Raw genomic sequence first — 25,967 nt, 5'->3', positions numbered from 1 at the left:
GTTCTGATTTTATGCATATCAATGACACCTGTCAGCAGAACACAAATTTTATACCACAGAATAAGTTTAGAGTCCAAAGAACAGTAGGATGATGCAGTATGAGCTTCATGCTACTCACTTTCCACAGGCTCTTATCTCTTCCTGTTTGAAAGTGCAAATGCCTAACTTCTGAATGCATCACAGAAATACTGCAGGGTCGGAATACTGAGTACAACTTGAAATGTACTTTCTCATTTTATACCCTGGTACAGGGAAAACCAACTGATCTCTCTTGACAAAATAGGTAGGGTGTGTGTACTCCTGCACATATATGATTTAAAAATAGCGGGTTTCTTTCAAGTTTTTTTTTCACCTCGGAAAATTAAGGTCAATAATGGGGATGCAGGAGAAACCAAACCAAATTTAAGTAAAATATTTCCAAGTTTGCCTCTCATATTTATTCAGGTCCTTGGTCATTCCCTGATGGAAATCAGATTTGTTTATTCTGTGTACAATCAGGACAATTGCTTTTTCCCTTGCTGTGAGCAGGACACATTCATCAAATCAGGACAGTCTTGATTACCTCCAGACAGATGGCAACCCCAATTTGCAGCTCTGTATGCCACTATGAAACGTGTTTTTTTTTTCCTAGACCCCAGTAAACTGATTGCATTCAGTAATAATGCTACCATTTCTAATGTTAAATCCCTCACTGATTGAGCTATTAGTAGCAGTAATACTGCCCACAGTATCTGAAATCATTTACAATTTTGAAAAGGTTCATTTCCATCAGGATTAATTTGTGTTCAGCCATTTGTGTCCTTTTTGTTTAATTGCAATTAATATTAAAACTTTTATTATGACTTCCATGGATTATTGCAATAGCATCTACAATATGGTAGGCACCTTCCAAACATATAAGAAATTCCCTGTCTCGAAGAGCTTACAGTCTGAAAGACAAGTTAACAGAGGGTGGGGATGGCTGTGAAAGGATACAGCACGCACAACCAGAATAATCAGGGTGCTGCCTTACATAGCTTGCTAGCTCTGCTCTCTGTATTGTTCTTTATGTGCACAATTTGGGAATTATTAGCTTCTTATAGATGTGGTAGAAAAAGTGGGTCTTGCAGAGGGATTTGAATGATGCCAAGATAGTGGCCAGGTGTATGTGCTCGGGGGAGCATTCCATGCAGAGCATATACCAGGGAACAAAATATAAAGATGGTTATGGGAGAATAAGATAGAAAGGGCAAAGAAAGCTGTTGTTATAGGTAGAATGGAGTGGATTAAGAGGATGAGTTGAAAAAAGACAAGAGGCAATACTCTGGGAGGTATAGAGATGGGAAGTGGATGTCCATTTGTTTAAGAGAGAACAGTAAGCTTAAATTGGATGCAATGGACAAGGGGAAACCAGTGAAAGGATTCAGGGAGGGTAGGTGATGTGGACAGATCAACAAGCAAGGAAGACGATATTGGCAGCTGCATTGATATGCATTGGATGGGATTTGGGTATCAGGGTACCCACAAAGGAGGAGGTTGTAGCAAGTAAGGTGGGAGACAAGGGGCTGGAAAAGAGCTTTAGTAATCTGTACAGAGAAAAGGTCAGATTTACAGCACTTTTAGCTAGCTGACTGCTGTACATCCTTATCACTAATTAATAGTGGGCCTGATGCTCTCTTCCACTTCTACAAGTGGAGGAGACTTAAATCTAGTGGATCCCTCTTGAAGAGAGTCAGTGGAAGTGGAACTATGGGGCTATAGCATCATCCTATGCCCTTTGAGACTCCTTTTCTATATCTCTGTAGATCTTCCCTCCTTATTGTTTTGGGATTGGGCCTGGAAACAGGGCTGGCCTACTCTCCACAGCATTATCTCTGGATTCCCCTGTAGATAGCCAAGAGACTACATAATAGAGAGAGAACGCTGCTTTAAATATTGCCAATGAGTCATTATGATGGCTTCTGAAGCAACTATAATTCCAAAAGAAACTGAGACAAGTAGAGCAATATGGAGGGATCATCCCTCCAGGCAGACACCTATATAGGTACTGGAACTAGGGGCGCAGGGAGTGCTCCAGCACCCCTGGCTTGAAGTAGTTTCCCTTATAGACAGGGTTTACAGTTTGGTTCAATCAAGCACCCCCACTATACAAATTGTTCCAGCACCCCTGGACACCTATGTGTATAGGGTACTGGGATTTTCCTTTCTGAGGAACTGCAGCATTGGTAGATTAAAGCCACTGCCCATTTTGTGGTTCTAAATAGCTCCACCAGAAACTGAGTTTAACCTGGTGGAATTTCATGGTCCATATTCCCGGTCCCTCTATGAGACATAGACATAGTGACTATGTTCTAGTCCATTTGTGTGCAAGGAAAAATTTATTTATATATATTTGTTAATGTATATATGTTATTGTATCAGTCCAATAGTATTGCCACAAGGAAACAGGACTAAAAGTGGGCCCTGTTTCCATCAGTAGGTCCTCTTACTGGGGAAAAATGGCTTCACACAATTTAAAATGTTCTTTTTATATATTGTGTGTGTAAAATTAGCATGAAATAACATCTGGAGAGCAATAAACTGCCTAGAGCCTGAACAATGAACTCTTACCAAATGCTTACTAAGGCCCGGCCTATACACCTCTACCTTGATATAACACTGTCCTCTGGAGCCAAAAAATCTTACCATGTTATAGGTGAAACCGCATTATATCGAACTTGCTTTGATCCACCAGAGTGCGCAGCCCCGCCCCCCCGGAGCACTGCTTTACCGCTTTGTATCCGAATTCGTGTTCTATTGGGTCATGTTATATCGGAGTAGAGGTGTACTAGAAAATTAAGTTGTCCTAACACTTGACCAGCCTAGGTAAGCTGACCTAACCCATTTAAGCCGATGGGAGAACCCCTCCCCTCAGTTACCAAAAAATTATTTCAGACAGATAATGGAAATAAATGCTCAGGTTTATTATGATTGTTCTAGAAGTGGAAGATTTAAAAAAGTGCCTGAATCTGAAAGCTCCAAGGCTTATATGAGTTATTGTGTAGACTGTCATGAAAAGGTCATGTAATATTGGTTGTTAGATAACTGTAAAGTTGACTGCCAACACTGGGGGAAAAAAATCTATACTAACATATTACACATTTCCTGATTCAATGTCTCTTAAATTCAGTCTTTTTTCACAGTTCTCTAGAAACAGGATAACTGTTAAATTTGGATCAGTGTTTCATTACTAAGTAGGAACAAGAGTAGAAAACAATGCCAAGCAGGGTAGGCCATTTGGCCCACCAGTCTCTCCTCCATCAGATTTTATCACAACCTCATCTCCCTGCTTTGATACTCATTCCTTCCCTGTCCATAATACTGCCTAGAATCTCTGATTTCATATGTGCTCTTTGCCTCAGATTGCTTCCTCCTCACCTGAAAACTCCAATGTTCTCTGTTCTGTACCAGCCTCTATCTTCTGTCATTAAAAGCTCAGATTGAAAATAGTCACTTAAAAAAAAAATTCAGCTGATGCCTCTGGAAAGTCTCAAAGTAGATTAACATAGCCAGTTCTGAGCATCAGAATCTAGAAACTTGAGACTCCTGGTAGCACAGCACATGGAATCTTAAGTAGAGATGGCCCCAAATCCAAAATTTAGATTGGGGTGTGAAATCAGATAGCATCTGGGATCTTCTGATTCTTGGTTTTGGTTTGTAGTGAGAAACGTGCAAAAACCATCTCTGGATTGGGCACAGCTCTAGTTTGAAATTCTAGACCTGTGTACTTTCCTATTATGGTCTGGAGGAGCTATATTTCTCACTCTCTCTAATACTTTGACATCATTGTTCTCTTTGGGGAAAGCCCTGTGGCCCTTACGCAGGCAGAACTCCCATTAACAGGGACTGAGTATGAATTGCAGGATTTGGACATTATAGAAAAGGCACTAGTGGTTCATGCCCAGTGTCTCTGAGTGCCAAGGAATTCTGGTCAGAATGCCTCCTGCTAGACCCTTGGAAAAGCCAGTGCCTTTGCTGCCCAGTTCTGGACATAGGCCTGCCAGAGCCCCTTCCTTCCATATCTCCTTTGGAAAGGCTCTTGCTGCTTTTTGTGACTGGCCCATGCACAAAAGCAAAAATGAGATGATGGTTTCTCCTGCTCTGTCAATACTCTTGTACAGGGTGTGCTGGAGTCTGACCTTTAGTTCCTCTACACAGCACCTCCAGGAATCCCTAACAAAGCTCTCAATGCAGTTTTGGAATCAAAGAGTTGAAATCCTGAAAATGAGACTTTATCCTAAAATTGTAACTCAAGTCTAGGTTAATTGGTGTGAGGAGACAATGAATTTAGGATTTTCCTGTGATTTTCAATGGTGAATAACGTCAGCTAATCAAATAGTCTAAAGAAATTGAGATTACTTAAATGTCTGACACTGCATGCTTCCTGAATTTCCATCTTTTGAGTGTCAGAAAGGAACTGCACAGTCCTGTGTCTTTCTGGCTCACAGAACTCTAGTTGAAGTCTAGGGAATTGCCCATACAGAGGGCACGCAAGGTGAAGCTCAAGCACCATAATGCCCTTCATTCCTGTAATGGCCTGATCCCAAGCCCACTTAAGTCAGTTGAAAGACACTTGTTGATTCAAATGGGCTATGAATGAAGCTCAGAGATCTAATGATTGGCTTTATTCCTATTGCTTATAATAGCACGAAAACTCTGTGTTGATGCAAACTTAAGCAATATAACGCTAGTATTGTTTGGATGAAATAGGTCTCAATTATCTTATGAAAAATAGGCAAGTATCCTTCCCCCCCCCTCTTGAGATGGGTATTTCAAATTTGAATACTGCAAACCATGTCTAATCACCATTTCTATCACAGATGATATGGCTGTAGTCCATAAAACATGGAAAGAGTGCAGGAGATTAATTAGAACTACAATACTGTGACACAAATGCTATTAACTCTCTTTGAATTCTATTTAATTGAGTGTTGCTTACAGCATTTCCTTTCTCTGTTGAACATCTGATAAATAAACAGTATTTTTATTCCTGTTGTCCTTGTCCTTGACTGCATTAAAGATCACTCTCAGCCCTCTTTTTTGGACTCTTTTTATTTCTTAAAATAAATGTAGGAAAAGCATAATTAATCACAGCAGAAAGAAAATTGCCATATCTTTCTTTATCAAATTGGAGAGAGTAAGTTTGCCATTCATCCACATGCAAAACTGCACACGGATTCTACTGATATTCTGCATGCAAAACGATGGATGATATGGCCTTTATTTGTAGGTAGGTACGGTAATTGAAAACTAAAGAACAGTGTCCTTCTGATGCAAGGGGAACTGTTTCTCTTCATTTGAGTTCCATGTCTAATGATCTGCTAAGTTCTACTGTATTTTGTTGCCATATTTGCAGAATCCAAATTTAAAATGGAGAATTACTTGAAATAGCAGTTTTTTGTGCTGTGATATTTAATTTTAAAGGGCCAGTTTGTATCACCCTTACTCAAATTCATTAGAAACTTACTACACAAGTAGCCCTATTGAAATGAGTGGAACTATGCAGAGTGAGGAGCATTCAATGTAAGTAAGAATGCAAGGGTCTGGTGGAAAGTCAGTCATAGAACAAATGAGCAAACTTCAAGGTAACATCAAATCATATAAACACAGACTGTAATGACCAGCATCTGTCAAGCATAGCAAATGTTATTAAAAGGTAGTATGTCTTTGAAACTGATTTCAAAATCAGCAGGAAAAACAGATTTATAACAAAGCCCTTAAGACAGCCTTTCCCCCCAGCACAACATAGCTCTATATATTTTCATTATTTCAACACACACACACTTTCCATGGAGATTGTAATAGTATTGGTAGCATTTTTCTTATTGCAAAAAAAAGTAGTGACACAACTAAACTCTTACTTTTAGAATAAATACTATTTTCATTTCTTTTTTTATTTGTTTGTCCTGCACTTTTATAATAGCTTGTTTTATTGAAACCACAATAAATGGCTAACTTTGATATTTTGAAATGGGAAAAAAGGGTCAAAGATGCTCATTTATTTATTTATTTGGATTTCACAGCCTGTTTTCATACTCTGGTTTTGAAATCAATAAAAAATGCAGTACTAGCCAAACTCCTGTAGACAGTAATAGTCTTCTGGATATAATGATAAACTGTGGCATTTTGCTTAAAGGTAGACTATAAATCATCGGAATACCATTTAAGCTGTTAGTACGAGGGTGTGAATACTAATATTAGTAGTCAGATGTTCGAGTGTATAAAATTAGACCTATATTGAGCCCATCGCTAGGGATTCAGCAATAGGAAACCTTGGTTCTCTCCGTCTGCCCTACTTAAGGGATGCTTTTTTTGCAAGAACTTTCAAAGCACATAGGAGTCTAGCTTCATAACCTCACCTCTTCCCCTCCATAAATAAAGTGTCGGATGTTGCTTTCAGAAACTAGGTTACAACTAACATGCCTCCTTCTTTGTTTTATTTATTTAGTTCTCCCAAATCTGGGGCCCTATTCTATGGGTGCAAAGAGCCCTAAATTCCCACTGTCTTTGATAGTTGAGGGAGCTCAGCACACTTTACAGAATCAGAGCCCTGGTCTGCTATTCTGGGCAGCTGTCATACTGTATTGAGTTCCCTTCTTTTTTAGCTCTACTAAAATGGATCATTTGCTAAAGGAGTTTGATGTTATATGTCTAATTATCATCCTGACTTTTGCCTACAATAATAAGTCTGGGAGCTGTCAGTTTGGAAAGTGCAGTCTCCAAAAGAGAAAGAGGAGCAAGGATTATGCATCCCTTTCATCCCTGGATCTTGAAGCTGGCTGGGTGAACTGAAGAAGCATGTTGCAGATCCGAAAGCATAGTGCAGTATGCACACTTCCTCTGCACGGCAATGTATTTCCTGAGACTCTACTCCTCCCAGAGGTGCTTCTGAAGTGGGGTAGCTGTGCAGTATCTCACTGCATGCTCGTAATATTTGCATCTCTGTAGTGTGCCATTTTCTCTTCAGGCAGGAAATGCGTTTCTTTTGGACCTGGGACTTTTGCTGAAATGTTGTTGAGAATGACCACTGTGCATAGAAAACAGTTGTGTAATATGAACCAGAATTAGTAGTCATAGTCATTATGGCAGTGCCTGAGGACTAAACAAGAATTGCGGGGCCTCATTTTATAAGTCAGTGTACAAACCTAGAGGACTAGGTGATTCCTGCCCCAGAGAGCCTACAATCTACCCAGACAAGACAGATACAGGGTGGGGGAAAGGTTAGAACACACAAAGTGAAATATGCAATGGCAGCAAGGTCACATTAGTTCCATGACCTTTTGTTTATTTATTGTGGTGGGCTTAGTTAGCAGGGGATCAGCTAAATGGGAGGCAAGGGAGACAAGGCAGAGGAGAAGACAGTCAGAGATTGTGATGGAGGAGGGAGAGGGCTGGCGCAAACAGCCAATCAGCACAAGACAGAGAATGTCCAATCAAGGCTGTAGAGGAAGTTCTCTGAAGGTCCTTGCTTTGGTTACTTCTGTGGCTACTCCTAGTAGCTGGAATGCAGTTCAAATGCAGTTCTCCCCTCCCAGGCTACCTAGTTGGGGGGAGAGGTGGCATGACCTGGGTTCCGTTATTTCCCCAGAGTGTATGTGGGGTGTCTCCCCTGCAGAGTTCTGGGTCTAAGTGGTGCTGGGAGGAAGGGTGACTCCAATTTGGCCCAATTTTACTATCTCCCCCACTCCTCAAAACTGCAGCAATCTAGGCTTTTGGCTGCTTCTGCAGCTGCTCCTACTGGCTTGAGCCTGGTTGGTTCCTCCCTGCAGTTTTTCTCCAAGGCTTGCTGACTACCAGCACAACTTTCTGTCAATTGATACATGACAGCATGAATGTATCTTTTAAATATTCATCTTAGTGGCTCCAAGGGGCTACTCATTTTAGTGAATCCCCTGGTTTTATCTCACTTTTAATAGAATGGTAAATAATATCGTTCTTCTGAATGTGTTAACTGTTGTCTCCAAGAATTATACTAGTGGAACTGTTCTCATGGAAATTGTCTGTTTTTGGTAGAACATTTACTGAGCTGTCTAAAGCAGGGTTTGTGCCTGTAACAGGGTGGCTTGTCTTGGAGAGCCTGCAGCTTGACTTAGCTGATTACAGAATGAGCCCCACCTGAGAGGAATCAAGCAATTGTCCATGACAAGCAGAATGTGCCTGTGGTAAAGAGGGAAACCTAAGGAGATTACAGCTCTGACTGTCAAGACTTAGAAAGCAAGAAGGTTCCTGCAGGGTCCAGAGTCAGCAAGGGAAAAGTTCAGAGCTGGAAAGGAAGCTGCCGGAAAGAGAGTATCGAACAGGAGCAGCAAATGGGAGCTTTGTGAGAGAATTCTCTAGGTGAAGCAGAAATAATGACATGACCCTTGGGTGAGTTTATTGACTGTTTGTTGTGTGCTTGCTTGCTTGCCACGTGCCAGCTTGATTAAAGTTTATGGTGTGGAGCAGCAAACGGGAGTTTGTGAGGGAGTTTAGAGAGGGAATAAGAAGAACAGGAGTACTTGGAGAGCCATACACACCTAACAAATGTTCTCTAAACTTAGGCCAGTAACAGCCTCCTTCTCCCCCCGCCCCCCATAGCCACCCCCAAGAAGGAACAAACAACCAAACAACCCTGCGAGAGTAAAAATAATGCAGGCAGAAATCCAGCAGCAGAGTGGGGGTTATCCAGTTGATTGTACTAAATACATCATGGCAGGTGGCATGTGTGTGCAATTCGGTGCAAACAACTTATGGCCCTCAGAGACTGAGTATGGGCTCCTGAGACCAGAGTGACTGAACTGGAGGAGCTAGGGGAGACAAAGGGGTACCTAGTAGAGTGGTTCCATCCCCCGTCTGGCAGCTCTGTGCTGTTGAAGAGGATGAAAGTCTCCAGGGAATGGGAACATCAAGCTGGAGCAGAAGGAAATGATCCCCTACGTGTGACCTTCCTTCTAGATGATGTAATGCTATCCTTTTGCACTGAAGATACCCCTCCAAGGGAGGGGATTCCATGATTAAGAGGAGACAGGTAATAATAATAATGGCGGATTTGATTATTAGAAATTTAGATAATTGGGTGTGATGACTGGGAGAGTTGCATGGTGAATTGTCTGCCAGATGTGAAGTTTGTGGATCTCTCAAGACATCTAGATAGACTTATGTGCCATGCTGAGAAAGAGCTAGTGGTCATGGTATGGCAGAGGTACCTATGCCATAGGGAAATGTAGGCAAGATGTCCTGAAGGCCAAATTTAGGCTACTAGGTAAGAGATTAAAGTCCAGTGAATGCTTCCAGTTCCATGTGCAGGGCCAGTTAGGCAGGCAGAACTGCAAGGTCTCAATGCCTGGATAAAACGGTGGTGCTCATGGGAGGGATTTAAGTGTATTAGGAACCGGAGAACCTTTTGGGAAAGGAGACGCTTATACAGAATGTGTGGGCTCCACTTAACGCAAAACGGAACAAGATTGCTGGCATATAAAATTAAAAAGATCATAGAGGAGTTTTAAACTAAGGTATGTAGTAACACATGGTTTGGACAGACACATCCCTTAGGGAAGGATTTAATAAAGGGGATACTCTATACATAGTAAGGAGGATAGAATAGATAAAGTACAGGTAGGAACTGAAGAGAAACAGTCAAATGAATAAGAGTCCCATTCAGATACATCAAGGATGGCAGACAACTAAATATTGACAAATTTTATAAATGCTTGTATACAAATGCTAGAAGCCTAAATACAAAGAAAATGTATGTGAATGTGAGTGCCCGGTATTAAAGGGAAATATTGATATAATAGGAATCACAGAAACTTAATGGAAGATTGATAATCAATGGGACACAGTAGTACCAGTGTACAAAATATATAGGACTGACAGAGTAGATAGTGCCACTCCCTCAGCAGCACGATGTGAAAGAAAGCGTAAAGTTAAATATCGTAAAAAATCTTAAATGAATCAAATTGTACCATAGAATCTCTATGAATTGAAATTCCCCGTCTGAACAATAAGAGCACAGAAGTAGAAATCTACTACTAGTCCCCTGACCAGAATGATGATGGTGATTGTGAAATACTCAGGGAGTTTAGAGAGTCTACAGAGGCAGATTATGCAATAATATTGGATGACTTCCACTATCCTTATATTGACTGGATACATGTCACCTCAGGAAGGGATGCAGAGATAACATTTCTAGACATCATAAATGACTGCTTCTTGGAGCAGCTAGTCCTAGAACTCATAAGGTGAGAGGCAATTCTTGATTTAGTCCTAAGTGGATCACAGGATCTGGTCCAAGAGGTGAATATAGCTAAACCTCTTGGTAGTAGCGACCATAATGTAATTAAATTTAAGATACTTGCAGGGGGGGGGAAATACCAAAGAAACCCACCACAGTAGCATTTAACTTCAAAAAAGGGGGCCAACACAAAAATGAGGAAGCTAGTTCAATGGAAATTAAAAGGAACAGTCAACAAAGTGAAATGCCTGCAAGCTGCATGGGACCATTTTAAAAACACCATTATAGAGACTCAAAATAAATGTATACGCTTAAAAAGCAAGAGGACCAAAAAATGCCACCATGCCTAAACAACTGAGTAAAAGAGGTAATTAGAGACAAAAAGGCATCCTTGAAGACTGCGTGCAGTTCTGGCTGCCTCATCTCAAAGCAGATGTATTAGAAAAAGAGATGGTACAGAGAAGGGTACGAAAATTATTAAGGGTATGGAACAGCTTCCATATGAGCAGAGATTAAAAAGACTGCGACTGTTCATCTTATAAAAGAGATGACTAAGGGGGGACATGATAGAAGTCTATAAAATCATGAAGGAGAAAGTGAATAAGGAAGTGTTATTTACTCCTTCACATAATACAAAAACTAGGGGTCACCCAATGAAATTAATAGGCAGCAGGCTTAAAACAAGTATAAAGAAGTACTCCTTCGCACCGCACAATGCACTGTCAACCTGTGGAACTTCTTGTCGGAGAAAGTTGTGAAGGCCAAAACTATAACTGGGTTTAAAAAAGATTTAGGTAAGTTCCTGGAGGATAGGATCATTAATAGATATTAGCCAAGATTGTCATGGACACAACTCCATGCTGTGGGTATCCCTAAACCTCTGACTACCAGAAGCGGGGACTGGATGATGGGGGATGGATCACTTAGTACATTGCCCTGTACTGTTCATTCCCACTGAGTCATCTGGCACTGGTCACTGTTGGAAGACAGGATACTGGACTAGATGAACCATTGATCTGATCTGGTATGGCCATTCTTATGTTCTTAGAGTGAGGAAGAAAAGCTCTCCAGACAGGGAGGCCCTGGAGAGACTCTGACTAAGCAGGGAAGTGAATGGGAGATCCAGAGGGGAACTTGGGAAGAGACATAGGAAAGTGGCCCAGGGAAAACTACAGTATAGATAAAAGAGAAGACCTAGCTGTTTGGTACAGGCCCCAAAACCCAGAGCAGGGTGTGGCACTGGGTTTGCCAACTGTCCCAAAGAAGGTGGCATTCAAGCCCACTTTAAGGGTTGTTGAGTGCAGCAAGGGGACAGCAGGCTGAGCTAGGACTGGCTGAGGAAGAGCCCCTGAGAGGGTGGAAGGAATTTGTTTTTGTTGAAGACATTTTTGGACTTTTAGTCTGGGACAATTTGGATCCTGGAAAGGGTGGATTAAGGATGGTGACCCCACAGGAGGGCTGAATTACCAGACAGAGAAACTGCCACAGTGCCGGAGTGACCATCAGCAGGGGGTGCTAACCCAGTGAGAGAGCTGCTATGCCACGCCTGGCCTAGTGCCATGTGAATTTGGGTATAGTACCATTATACAATTTGTGTTCAAATACCTCTGCCTGGCAGAATACCTTTGCTGTACTTGTTTGGCATCTTTTGTTATTGAATCTGTTTCTTAGTGAATTTCAATGCCTAATACAATAAGAAGCCTTGTCTAAACCTCTGAGATTTTAATTACCAGTGACTGGTATGGATTCCAACAACAAAAGACAAATGTCAACTGTGTTAAGAATACATTTCACATTAGGCTACTTAAAATATTACTGTGCTTCTTATTTTTAACATAGTCCATTCATTTATTAGTGTGTTACTATTACAGCAAAGTTGTTTGCTAATGGTTTGTCATGTTTCATCAGTGACTCCATTCTAAAGCTATCCCCTATTTTTAGTGAGGGATTATAACTCCGCCACAAAAATTTGTTCCAGAATAAAGACTACTTTAGTCTTGTACAACAAGAATTAGGTTGCTTCTGGTAATGATGAGGTTAAAATATTGATTTCTATAGTAAATTATATTGCTTTAGACATTTTAAAAAAAATCCATGTTTGCAGATACGCTGAATAATTCATCAGACCATTTGATAAATCTGAAATTTTCACTGTGACAGATTTTAATAAGATTTTTATTTCAAGGATAGTCAAATGCATCTGGAGTGACCCTTTGATATTTCAATTTATAAGGCTATTACTCAGCTGCAAAAAGATAGATATGTCTTACTTAGGTGATCATGAAAGATATCCTCTGAATGTGCAACTTCTTCCCAACTGTGACTATAAAACTTTTTTAGGGCCAGATTTTAATAAAAGCTCAACTGCCAGTTAGGCATCTAAATGAAGTGGCCAGATTTTCAGAAGTGCTGAGCATTCAGTGGCTCCTATTGTGAACAACAGGAAAACTGTTCTCTTCTGAAGGGCCAACCAGAAACTGTTGGGTGCTGAGCTGTCTTGAAAATCTGGTCATTAAATGCCAAGTAATTTTTATGTTTGGAATTAATTATTACCCAAAGATCATGCTACCAGGACACTACCCAAAGGGTAAAAAGGCCTGACTCAGCGAGAGGCAGAGAATCATCTTCTCTATAGCTACATAATAATAATTCTCATTCAATTCTATTCCCCACGTGCAGTTATTTTCGCCCTCGTTTGTTGTTGTATTCTTATCCTGAATTACCACTGGTCAGAAAGACACTTTTTTTTTTAAAGTAATCTTATTATGTTCACAGCATACACATAGAGAAGTTAAATGAAAACATAAATACGTTTGCCAGAAGATTGTAATTCAGAACAATTACACACAAGAACCCAAAAACCGAGACAGAGAGAGAAAGCAGGCTGCTCCCTAAGGTAGAGAGGATCAATTCATTTTCTAGGCTGCTCTTTCCAGAATGACAACTCCCCGATCCAAGCTTCACTACGGAACCCAGTAACCTGCAAGCAGGACCAGGGAATTTCTTCATTCTAAGTGATAGCTTGCAATTCCAACACAGTCTTCAAGGCATCGCAGCTCACACCCTTGTGTTTGTAAGCACATTGTAAAGTGAAAATAAAGAATAGATCCTGATCTTCAGTGGTGACTGAACCCAGTCTCGTTTTGAGGTTTCTCATGCTGCGTGTACATTAGTGTCTGTGCGCACAGGTGTAAGAGATCTCAAACTATGCTTACAGAGTTGGTGGTTGGCAGACAGAGTTAATGGTTTGCATATGCAAACTCCATTGGTATGACTGGGTTTTCTGGATTACGATTGTAACGCCAACACACACGGAGCTTGGAATCTATCACCTGCATGTGCATAGGTTAGCAAACAGAAAGGAACACAGTTAAGGGCAGAGCTGGCTGGAGTCTGAAAATCAGGTGTAGATGTTTTATTATTAATATGCAAAGCTATGTATGATGCCATTTTTTATGCTAAAACTGTATTGAATTTATCCTGGCAATGTGAAAACTGCTTTTATAACTTAGTTTTCTTAGTTTTGAGAGGAATTCTGTGATTTCGACCTTAGCTTTCAGTAAATCAATACCAACTATTTTGGTTAAATTTGGAAAGCTGATGATAGGTTTGTTTGTATGCGTTAGTGTATATTCCAGAGGTTATTTAACTCAGTAATGTGACAAATATTGTTAATTTGAGGTTCTGCAGTGTTTCTCTATTGTACAGTATAATTTGATAGGCTTCTTGATGAAATGTGGGTTTGTAGGGATTTTGTGTGTTCATGCATGTGTGAATTTCCCCCTCTAGCATGTTGCTAGAAAAATGGATGAGAAATTTTAAAGTCTCTAAAAATAATCAAAACCAAGATGTGTATCTGCTGTTGTCTTCTCAGGAAACCTTATGACTTTTGTCTCGAATATATTGTATAGTTTTACTAACCTCATTTTCCCTTAAGCAGAAGGCAGCTAGCTTTGTCTTACAGCTGTAGCCAGAGAAGTGTGAATAAGTTTCTGTACTTCTCAGTGAATTTATAACATCATTTGAAAAAGGGATATAACTCAGTAAAGGCAAGATCTGAACGATGTGTAGCAGGAATGTGTATCAGAATTGCCTGTACAGAGGGGATGAGACCCTCCCAGATGGCTGGCCACAGCTGCTTCTTTTGTATACCACGTGCATTTACAAAGAAGCATAGTAACGAGATGGAAAAGTAAGATTTCATTCTTCGTGCTTTTTCTTGTCTAATTTTAAATGTCTAAAGTGATGAGGTTTTCTGATATTTCCCCTGGAAGTTTAGTCCAAAATTGGCTGACTATTGTTAAGGTTTTCCTGATATTTTTCTAGAAGCTTGTCTTCTGGCTAAAACATAGGACTGGGATTTGGGGATCCGGATTCTATTCATGGCTCTGACACAGACTTCCTTTTTAGCCTTGAACAAATCATTAATCTCTCTGTCTCAATTACTCCATCTGTAAAATGGGAATGACTTCACAAGGGTGTTATGTGAATTAGCTCATTTAATATTTGTGAAGCATTGTTAGATTAAAACCTCTATACAAGAACAAAGTATTATATACAAATTTATTCAGCCTAAATTTTCTTAATTTTCATCCCATCGCTGCTTCTTGTACCCTGTTTTAATGGCTAACCAAGCTAACTTCTTTTTATCTTTCCTTGGACATTAATCCCTGTAACCTATTAATTTTTGCAGTTGTTCTCTGTACGCTTTCTCTTTTGGATATTAATGTGTCAGAACTTGTACTATATAACAAGTGCAGTCTCAGCTATATATTTCTTGATCAATGATGTCACAACTTTGTGTCCCCCCCCCCCCCTTCTGATGTGCATGCTGGGGTTTCCTTTGACATCACTGGGTGTTGAGCAAGCACATCTGAGTGCAGTATTTGGCCTTAGAGCCTTGATTTGGAAAGTTTGGAACCAAAATAGTTTCTAATTCTTTTAATCAATGGTAATTACAGTAAACCATTGGGCCTGATCTGCCATTCTTATTCACCTTTACGGCATGATATTACTCAGAGTAAGGAACTACTTGAATAGGCCAGGATAGGGTCCTGTGTACCCTGAATTGAAGAGACTTGTTCCAGTGTGTAAATGAGATTGATAGCCTCTACTTCAGTATGTTAACAACTACCAAACTTTGTTTGTTTTCTAATTACTGTATACTTTCTTGGTTGCCCTCCATATTGAAATTTGTTATTTTACCCCCATTATTATGCATCATTCTGTAACATCAGATAAAAAATTGCCATGAGGTGCCAGAACTCATTTTTGGAATAGCAAAACATTTTTAATTGCAATGGTATGCTTTTATAATTGAAGCTAAAATAAACTAATGTGATGCAAATGAGAAATTTGGGCTGGGATTTTGGATAAAATGACGTGTGTACAGTGCTACAGTAGGGATTTTAATATCCAACAAATTAACAGATTTTAATGGAGCGATTAAGAATTCCCAACTCACTGATGTGTCTCTGAACAGATAAGTTTCCAGAAGCCTTACAGACTTTTATATACATTTTTCTGTCATATTTAAGAAGGTATTAACAGCATTTCTAAACTAAAAATGATTATTCTTAATGGCAGTTGAAAAGGAAAGAACACTCATTTTTTGATGGTAAAGTCCAGGAGTTTGTTCCTGATGGCCCTTGTGGGAGAACTACTAAAACTCCAAGGTCTCAATTTGTCCCTTGACTTATGTATCTGCTTTGGGGGAGTGTCTTTGCCTCCCATCCCCCCCCCCCCGAGCTTGTTCCTTCTAACTTTGGGATCACGTTGATGCAAGTCTTTGCTTTGGAGGCTACTTTCTTGAGGTGGTCATGACAGATGAGTGTACATTGAAGAATCACACTGAGATATGTTGTTTTGCGTCATAATGCACCGTTTTGCCACACACGTGACAATTCTGTTGTCAAGCTGGAAAGTAGAGACTAACGATTTGCTCGGATTTGGTCTCAGCTGCCACTTTTGGAAGTACTCCTCCATGAGCTTACAGTCAGGTGTAAGGGTTCCTTCAAGTTCTTTAAAGCTACAGGCCTGAGTTGCAAGTGCCATATCATCAGCATATGCAAACTTCTGCACTATTGTTTCAGGCATATCACTCATGTGTCAGAGCAAGGACAGAGCTATTATTCTAAGTGTGAAGCTTGCTGGTTTGATCTCCAAGCTATACACACATCCTTCAGCTGCAAAGCATGTGGTGTTCAGCAACTGGAGAATCCACATGCAGGGGATCGCTTTGCTACTGAAACTGGCCAATCTAGACTGTGCCATCTGCCACTGACAAATTGATGAAAGCAGCATCAGTCTTGAGTTTTCATTGGAATCTGGCCTTGACATTTGTAATTAGGGTCAGGACCTGGTCTCAGCAACTTCTGTGCAATCGGAAACCAGCTTGCTCCTTGGATAGGCTGGCATCCTCAGGCGCCCTGATTCAGTTCAGAAGCATATGCTCCATTCCCTTGTAGATGGTGCTCAAGAGGGAGATTGGCCTATAACTAGAAGGGTGATCTGCAGGTTTTCCGGTCTTCAGGAGTGCAATGACCTTGGCTTCTCTCCACATGCAAGGGATTTCACTGGTCTCCAGGATATTGGTGAAAAAGCTGCATCACCCATTTTTGTGGTTAACCCTGGTTATATAGGAACTCAGGATAGATATAATCTTTTCCTGCTGCTTTTCCCAGTTTCATGGCTGCATCTATCTCCGTACAGGTGAACGGTCTAGTCCACTGGGATGAGGGAATGCAGGTGGACACCACCTGCCAGACTTGATGCTGGACTTGTCTGCGATACTGTTTGTCCACTACCTGTTTTGATGTTCACAGAGATGGCCTTGGCTTTCACCTGCAGCCCAGTGGCATGTGTGGGGTTTACAGCCCCCACATGTGAAAGCAGGTTCTACGCGCATCTGCTCCAGTGTGTAAAATTTAGATCTTCTACACATTCAAGCCACCGTTACTACCTTGCTGCATGATGATCCAGTGATGCAGGAGGGCTTTTCCAATTTCTGGGTCTCTGCACTCATTATATTTGTGGAGGAGCTCTTGGTTCTCTGCAGTCCAGCAAGGAATGTATGATGACCTGTGTCCACCGGGGATGCTCTTCTTTGTGGTAGAGATTTGGAGTGCAATAAAATGGTCAAAAGTCTATGGCATTGGGGGAATGAAGGAGATTGCCACTTTCACCATGACTATGGAGAATACAATGTCTGTGTGGTGGTGTTTTTTTTTTTTTTTTTTGGTTTGTTTTGTTTTTTTCCCAAGTTCCAGTGAGGTGCCAGTTTTGAGTGGAGAACTGGGATTTGAATGCCAATATGGGTCAGTACTGGTCTGTGCTGTTCGGAAGTCATAATCCATGATGTGGGGATCGGTGTGCCTGTATAAGATTTGTAAGGTCAGGGCAGCATCCTCTCTGCTCCATCCTGCAGAGTGGAAAGTGGCATGCTGTTTCCTGTAAAAAAGTAAGAGCATATCATTTGCTGACACCCACTGTGTCAGTTCTTTGCCTGCAATGTTGTTTGCTGCATAGCCCCATTGTATGTGGTGACTATTAAAGTCACCCACAAATACGGCAGCGTCCTGTGTGGTCAGCAGAGCTGGCTGAGGCCACTGTGCACTAGTTGGTTTATGTACATTAATGATGGTAAGCTTGTGGATGCACATGGAGATTTTAGTTGTTAGTGCGCTGTAGGAGGTAAAACCACATATTTGTTGATCTCCTGCTTTATGTAGGTTGCCAGCCTGTATTTTGGGTGGTAATTGCTGTCTGTAAGTTTATAGCTGTTGATTTTGTAGCAACAGGCTTCTTCTTCATTTGTGAGATGGTGGAAGATAATGGTCTTCATCCAGTCCGCCTTCTTAAGTGGGAAACCACAACTAGCATTATCAACCCAGTGACCGAATGTTGAGTGTCAACATCCCGGTCAAAAGTGCAACAGAATAAACCTACTTTTTCAAGGCCAATGTACTAGGCAGATCAGACCTGGGGTAGAGATCTGTCAGACGAATGTTGAAGTCCTCTCATGGCCCAAGTGCAACTACCTGAAGAAAATGCTGAAGATGAACAACACTGGTGTCCTCGTCTTCCAGGAGGCCCATGTTGCAAACGAAGTAAAAATGGGGGGAATAAGGCAGGCCTTATCCTTGAAAACAGGGATGTTGAAAGTGGGTGGAGTCATGGCATTCCACCATGCCCCTCAGTGCAGCTCAGTCAACATGGGGGTGTCTCTATGCTGCTGGTATTGTCTTCCAAATCAAGGGGAAGCAGGAAGAGGATCATGCTTCTCAGAGATACAGTTTGTTCCCTGTACTGCTCCCAAGGAGGTGCAGCTATGCACTGTCCGCACACAGAGCTTGTGGCAAAGCTACAGTTTAACCCAAAAAAGAGATGCTTTTCAAATTCCGTATTTCATACATGTGGTCTAGTAAGAGTGGAATGAAAGGGTCTGATGATTTCTGGGTGATTGCATAGCCATTAGTGGCGAATGTGTCATTCTAATTATCATTCTCAGTGCAGGTTTACAGATTCTGTTAGTGTTTAATAACATTGTGTATCTTGTCAATGTCAGGTTTTCTAATCCTGTACATTTGGTGTTCTGAAAGTTAAAGATAAAACTAAGCAGCAGCAAGCTAGCAAGCAGGATAGAAGCAGCAGCAACTAGGACAGAAGAAATGACAGGATTAGTCAGTGTCTGGCTGGTCCATGCTTGTACTGAGAGAGTAATCATCCTAAATGCCAACATTTATTAATGCTGTTCACGTCAAAGGCTGTCAGAGATGAGCGCTATGCAAGAGCCTGTGGCATCAAAAAAGAAATATTGATTGAAATAAACTGCAGTGTGAGTTTCAGCATCCTCGCTCAATACATATTATATAGCTTCATATTCTGTAACAAAGCCTCTAAGGGCTGGCAAATTCAGTGTAGTACTTAGAGAAATGTCAAATCATGATCTTCACTTGATGAACACTTGTCTGTCTGATTCCTTCCATTTACTGGTAGACTTAAGGGAGTAATAGTTGCAAATGGGAAAGATCTTAAAATCTTAACCCCTCTCCCCCTCCTTATATAAAATAAATATATAAAACTCACATTTATATTTGTGTTTTGTGTGTGTTATATATGTACGCATTGCATGTAAATTCTGAGGTAGCTATGTATGGATCTTAAGATAAAGAACCTTTGTTCATCCACTCATAAGAATAGATTTTATGTATGCAACCGAATGTACTCCATTCTCAGGGGAATACTATTAAATGGTATGCACACTCTGAAATTGCTGTTAAACAGTTTTACTCCAAGATGATATAGTAATCACCCTTTAAATGAGAGAGGCTACTTGTGTACTTCCTTTATAAAATAAGAATTGGAGTCTAAGATGAATAAATTGTCAAGTTTTTTTCAGCAAGGCTTTAAAGAGCAAAGTTATTTGTGATCTATGAAACTGCAGGTATTTCATTCACCCAGAGCACAGTCTAACACTGATCAATGCTTTTCAGGATTATAAGTAATGGAGCACAATTATTTCTTTCTAGTTAAAAACACGACAAAACAGTGTCCCACCCCACTTCCTAATGGGATAAGTCAAGCCCTGCAACCATGGTTCAGATCCAGCCTGAAGACCTTAAAGAAACAGCTGTTCTTGCTTCTAACAGGAAACTATTCATATTCCAGTCCTACCGGATATATCCATGTCACTAGTTTAAACTTGAGAAATGCCCAGGGCTGAGTTTACTCAGACGTTTTGGTATCCTCATCACCCAGAGATAATGTAGGGTTTGTTTTGTTTTGTTGCAAAGGTATAGGCAACTGACATATACACATTTATTTTGCTGGTACTTCTGTGGAAGGTCAGAGTATCTATTTGCCCCATTATATTTTTTAAAAATAATTTTGTGTATAAAGTCTGTCCCTAAATTAGGCACGAGTTGCTTGTCTGATAGCTACATGGTGTCCAGATAGCACTGTTCCTTACTCTAGATAACTGGTCTAGGTCCGGAGGCCCCCTGCTGGAGGCCTCGCAGCCCTGCATCACCCTATCCCAGAATAGTGCAGCAAGAAGTCCTCCAGGCAGCCTAGAGTGGCTGCAGAAGAGCGGCCAATCAGAGGGGCTGCTGGAGTGACCAATAAGGGGCCAGAAGGGCCAGATAAAAGGCAAGCAGCTGAGCAGAGCCTTTAGTTTCTGTGTGAAGGTTGATGAGGGAGGCCTGGGTGCCTGGCTGGCTAGATAAGCAGCTGGCCACAAGCAGCTCACTGCAGAGAGTTCACCAGGCAGAACTGAGCCCAGGAAAGTCTGTCAAAGACCAGGTACCTGGTTGGCTGGATAGAGTAGCAGTAGGACCATGAAAAGGTCAGTGTGGGCAGAACACTTAAAGAACAAAAAACCAAAAGTAGGCTCACACTTAACTGAGAAAAAGGGGACCATTCACGAGAGGTGAGTGGGCCTCCCCCCATGAAAAGAAATGTGTTTGCAGGCACTACTGTCCAGGGAAAAGGGGACATACATGAGAGATGGCTGCTGACCCTGTTAGAAACTCCCTTTAAATCCATAGTGAGCAATGATTCTGCGAACATTAAGGTAGGAAGAGAAGAAGAAAGTTTGTAAAAGAGATTTAAGGAGGCTGCTGAGAGAGGATCTGGAGGTGACCAATGGAATATCCACATTGCAGGCAGGAGTGTGATTGTAGTATGTGTAGCACACACAAGATTGCTTTAATCTAGGTAGCTGAAATACCAACAGCAGTCAAGTCACAGCAGCGTGAGCTAGCTGCTTGAATACAGGCCTTCAAGGGAGCTTGGGTATGTACTCTGGCAGCAAACCTAAATGAATGTTAACTGAATGGACGTTCGAATGTATGTCTACGCATGCTGCAATCTTGCCTTCAATTGTAGTATGGCGGGAGTGTGTGGGGGAGGAGAAAGTGTGTACACATACACAAATGGCACAAGAGAAGAAGAAAGGGAAAGTGCATAAGCTCTGTTGTTCAATATTATTTCTAAACCACAACTGAACTTCTTTAACACCAGTGTCCTGTGTGTCATTTATAACTAAGCAATTAGATTAAATTATGTTTACACCCTTCCTATTTCTATCCAGTATTCTAGAAATTATCCAGCATCCCTAGGTTTGAGTTCCTCTTTAGAGCATATAAAAACACAGTGAGAATTCAGCCATCTTGGGCTTGCTCCTGTATTTGTTAGGAAGTAGAGCTCACACTGACTTCAGTAGAAGCTTTGTCTGAGTAAGGCAGGGAGGATTTCCCACATCAGAGCTTATTGCCATTTATGAAAGTATTGCCGACAGTATTCTGCTGCAAATAACATTTTAGTTCTAAACATGATAGTGACTATGTCGCTGATGCTTCCACCCATATGTTAACCCTAAGTAGGTTACCAAATGACTTTAGTAGTCAAATTTCAAGTCAAGCAAACGGAGGATGGCCAACATTAGTGGACCCTTAAGGCTAGATTTTAACATTAGACACCATCCTAAGTAAGGGCTAGAAAATAAGCTACCCCACCTCAGGGGAGTAGCCCTAAGAGAGATTTTGATTCAAACACCCTTTGAGACAGTCCTTTCACTGATTCTTCCTGGCTTGGGGAACAAGGGGAAGTGATTTACCACTGGCCTGTACTAACCTAATATTTAGAAGCCAAAAGAGGTTGGCAGAAATCACTGGAAACATGAAGAAATAGTTGGGGTTTTAGTTAAGATCTAGTCCATTAAAGGCCTCAGTTTATGCCCAGCTGCCAAGGTTTGAGCAGTGCCATGTGTGACATTTATAGAAATTATGTGTTCAGCTAATTTATGTATTTACAAATAATTCACATATGGCCCAAAACATCATTTACAAGACACTGCATGGATTAGTCTCACTGGCACTCAGACTTCCTATACAGAGCTCCTGGAGCCAGTGGCAGTAGGTGTGGAGGATGCTGGGCCTTAATACTTGTGCCTCTCTCCAACGAGAGGCACATTCTTGTGGTGAGCCAGAGACAGCTTGGGTGGATATAGAGGTAATCAGTGGAGTGTGTGTCAGGGGGTGGGGGGGCTGGGATTCCCAGTTGCTGGGCACGAGAGAACCTGGAAGACTGGGGGAGAGGCTATTGGTTGGCGCTAGTCCCCCAGCTCATGTCCCCCCCCATTAACTCCCTGTTCCCCAAAACTGCTCCTGCTTCCCTAATGCCCTTTCCTCACCTCTTTCCGCCAATAGCTCCTGTCATTCCTTTCTCCAAATAGTTTTTCTTAAAGAAACCTTACTTTAAATTACATTGAAATATGCTTATGTGAATTCTCCTGTTTCAGTGTTACACACTTGAACTCCCGCTAAAAAGTGTTTGTGCCAAAAAACAAAACAAAACCCCTCCTCCCTTAAATGTCAGTCCCTCAATCACACTTCTGTTGCACCAGGCTGCTTCATAACACTCTCGAAAGAGATTCCTTATTTGTTGACTCAGGAATTTGGAGTTCTTTAGATTCAGGTGCTGTACGTGGAGATAGCTCTACTTGCACTTTCCCTTACTTTGTTATCTACAGCCATGAGGACATTAGGATAGGGTCTGTGGGACTGCATAAAAGGAATGTCATGCGTCTATGAAGATAATACTCTTGACAAGTAACTAAGCATAATAGCAGATTAAAGCATCTCTGAAGATTTGGTTGAAATGTTAGTCTATTGCTTTAGGCTATTTTGATAGCGTATACAGCAGGTGCAATAAACAAGCAGGAATTACGCACACAGAGCTAGTAGTTCCCTCTTTCTGAGAACCAAAAAGAAAGAGAAATACATAAGACAAACTTTTGAAACTGGTACTGTTACAAGAACGATGAGGCATAGCAGGCAGATTTTAGGGAACCCCATATATAGGGCATCTTTGTATATTAGTGCTATCCCTAAATCATGGCCACTGCATTTCACAGATGATCTGGCTAGAAATGACAGTAGAGAAACCAAAGCCTTAGGAATGAAGGAAACTTGTGAGCATAAACAGAAAGCAAAACGTATGCCAAATACAGGTATGCATATACTCATCTTATAGCTGAGCCATCGTCTGTGACATTTATGGTTGTGTTGTATTTGGGATAACCTCTGAGAAGGTTGTACAGCATTTATAAGAATGTGGCAGAAATCAGAACAGAACTATTGTTTTTACTGCCTCCCAAGGAAGCTGAGACTCCTAAATATGTCTAGGAACATTTGTCAGTGTATCCATTTCCAAGCTTGGACCCTTACGGCTTTTTGTTTGACTTATGCCATTTTCACATTAAAGGGGACACAAGGAACTTAATGATGGAAAAGAAGCCTATTAAGCCACCATATCAGACTGAGGATATCCGCGTGATGGAGCCATTCATTCACTGAATTTCTTCCTCTTTTTTTTTTTAAACTCCTAGTGGAGCTGTGGAAACTGGAGTCACCAAAGAACTCAGTAAAGCTGAGCTCTGAACTGTTCACTAAGGCCTGCATGTTTTCATTGGGGGCATGCTACACTGCCTGAAACGAGGTCAGGAGATAGGCCTAACCAGTCTAGCAAACAGCATCAATAGAAATGTGTAGGCTACATGATATGCCACAGTAAAATTACTACTCATGTATTGTGCTATGTAAAATAACTGTGTCTGAAATCTGATCCTAGAGGTTGGGTATGATCTAAACAAAAGTTGGAGACATTGGCCATGTAATATGGAACATAGGCTACTATGTAAAAGTTAGAGGCCTGATTCCCCATTGCCTTGTACCTGAGTTGCTATTTACACCTTTACAAAGTTTCATTTTGTAAAGCAAGTGCGAAGTGGACAGAAAGTGCTGTAGTTCTGCTTAGGAACTGCTAGACAGCTTTCATGTCCAGCAACTGTTCCTACTTAATATCAGGAAACCATTAGCCGTTGTTACTGTAGTAGCAACTTTCTTTCTTTTTTCTTTTTTTGTCTGTTGTATACAAATTATAATGCCACACTGCTGACTGGAATACTATGTTTTCAGGGGATTTACTGGTTTTCCAACTATGCTCATTGACCTTTCCAGTTATATGATGTGTTGTATGTAACTGAGGACATGCTGCCATGAAAATATATGTCTGTAAAGTTAAATGGTCCATCTGGATCCTGTGGTCCAAGACCCACACTTGAGTTTGTGCATAGGGGCAGCAGCAGCTCCTATTCCAGCTCTGTGACTATAGAGGGGTTGTGTGGCAGCTGTCTAGTCCGCCTACAAAGGCTGGGATTATGTCCATGAATTTCACCCTTCCCCTTCCCCCTGCCCCACGGAGTTCCCTTCAGCCTGAGCCTAATCACCTAGACTTTGTGCAGTGAAAGGTGAATTTTACTCTTTTTGGTTTTGCAGCAGTTTGTGTAGAAATGGCAAATTAAAATGCTGATGTGAAAATGGGTCCATGTCCTTTCCCTCATGAATGCTGTATGGGTGTGTAATGAGGCGGTGGGATACCCCGCTGACGGCCGAACCTCCCCTAATACCAATGTGGGTGGAGCCACTGGGTCCGGCGCTCGCCCCTCTGAGGTCACGGCCCCGAGCCAGAAGTATAAAAGCCTGCCTGCAGAGCTCAGGGGAGCTCAGGGCGGCGGAGAGAGCAGACGTCTGTAGCCGAGCTCCCGCTTGGGAAACAACCGCAGGCCGCGACCAGCCTGCTGACTCACCAGGCTGGTCGAGCCTCTCTCTCACCCGGTACCCCGAGGAGGACTGGCCAAGCCTGCCCCATGCCAGGTACCCCGAGGAGGACTGGCCAAGCCTGCCCCATGCCAGGTACCCCGAGGAGGACTGGCCAAGCCTGCCCCATGTCCGGTACCCCGAGGAGGACTGGCCAAGCCTGCCCTTCGCTACCTACCCAGAGGAGCCAATGCTGGTGGAGAGAACCGACGACACTAAGACAGCCCAGGTACCCTATGAGGGGGAGTGTGGAAGTAGCCCGGGGGCAGCCGACCCCAGTCTGGCTGCTGCACTGCCACAGCCGATGTCAGTGTGTTGTGGCCAGGATCCCCACTGCCAGCAGCGAGTTTCCATCGCTGCTAGGGCCCCGGGCTGGGACGCAGTGGAGTGGGAGGGCCTGCGTCACTCCTTGGGTGGCAGACTCCCCCCTTTTTCCCTGGCCTAAAAAGGCTGGGACCTGCTACAAACTGACCCAGCCCCTGCTTAAGGGCCTGGGCCTCTGATTGACTATTTGATTACTGCTCCATCCTGACTAAGGGCCTGGGTTGCTATAGACTTTGCCTCAGCCCTTGCTTAAGGGCCTGCGTTCGGACCTCTTGGCTCAGCCCCTGCTCACGGGCCTGAGCCCCTAACTGTGGGTCTGCGGTCCCAGACTGCCGCCGGCCCAGAGCAAGGTGGTGGGATACCCCACAGCCCCGCTGACAGCTGAACCTTGGCCCAAAACTACTACAGGGTGCTATTGGGATGTAGCTGCTGACTGATTAGGTAGAGATCCTCTGTAAAAATGATCTTAATTTCTTTTATTTCTTGACATTACATACAAACAAAAGATTCTTAGGGGCAAAAATGCAAATTTTTCAAATTAGTTCTAAATTTGTATTTGTTAATATGTATGACATACTGGTTAGGAGATTAATTTCAAGTTGTTTTTCCCATGAAAATGTTTAAATAATTAATATTGCCACTGCTGCACTTTAATACATATTCATAATCATCAAGGCCTGTTGATTTTTTGTGTATTGTTATTGATATCCATACTTTGGCATGTTATCACTGTTTCTCAGTATATTACTGTT

The sequence above is a fragment of the Malaclemys terrapin genome, chromosome 14 (genome assembly GCF_027887155.1).
Source record: "Malaclemys terrapin pileata isolate rMalTer1 chromosome 14, rMalTer1.hap1, whole genome shotgun sequence".
NCBI classification, from domain to species: Eukaryota; Metazoa; Chordata; order Testudines; family Emydidae; genus Malaclemys; species Malaclemys terrapin.
This window is presented reverse-complemented; position numbering follows the sequence as displayed.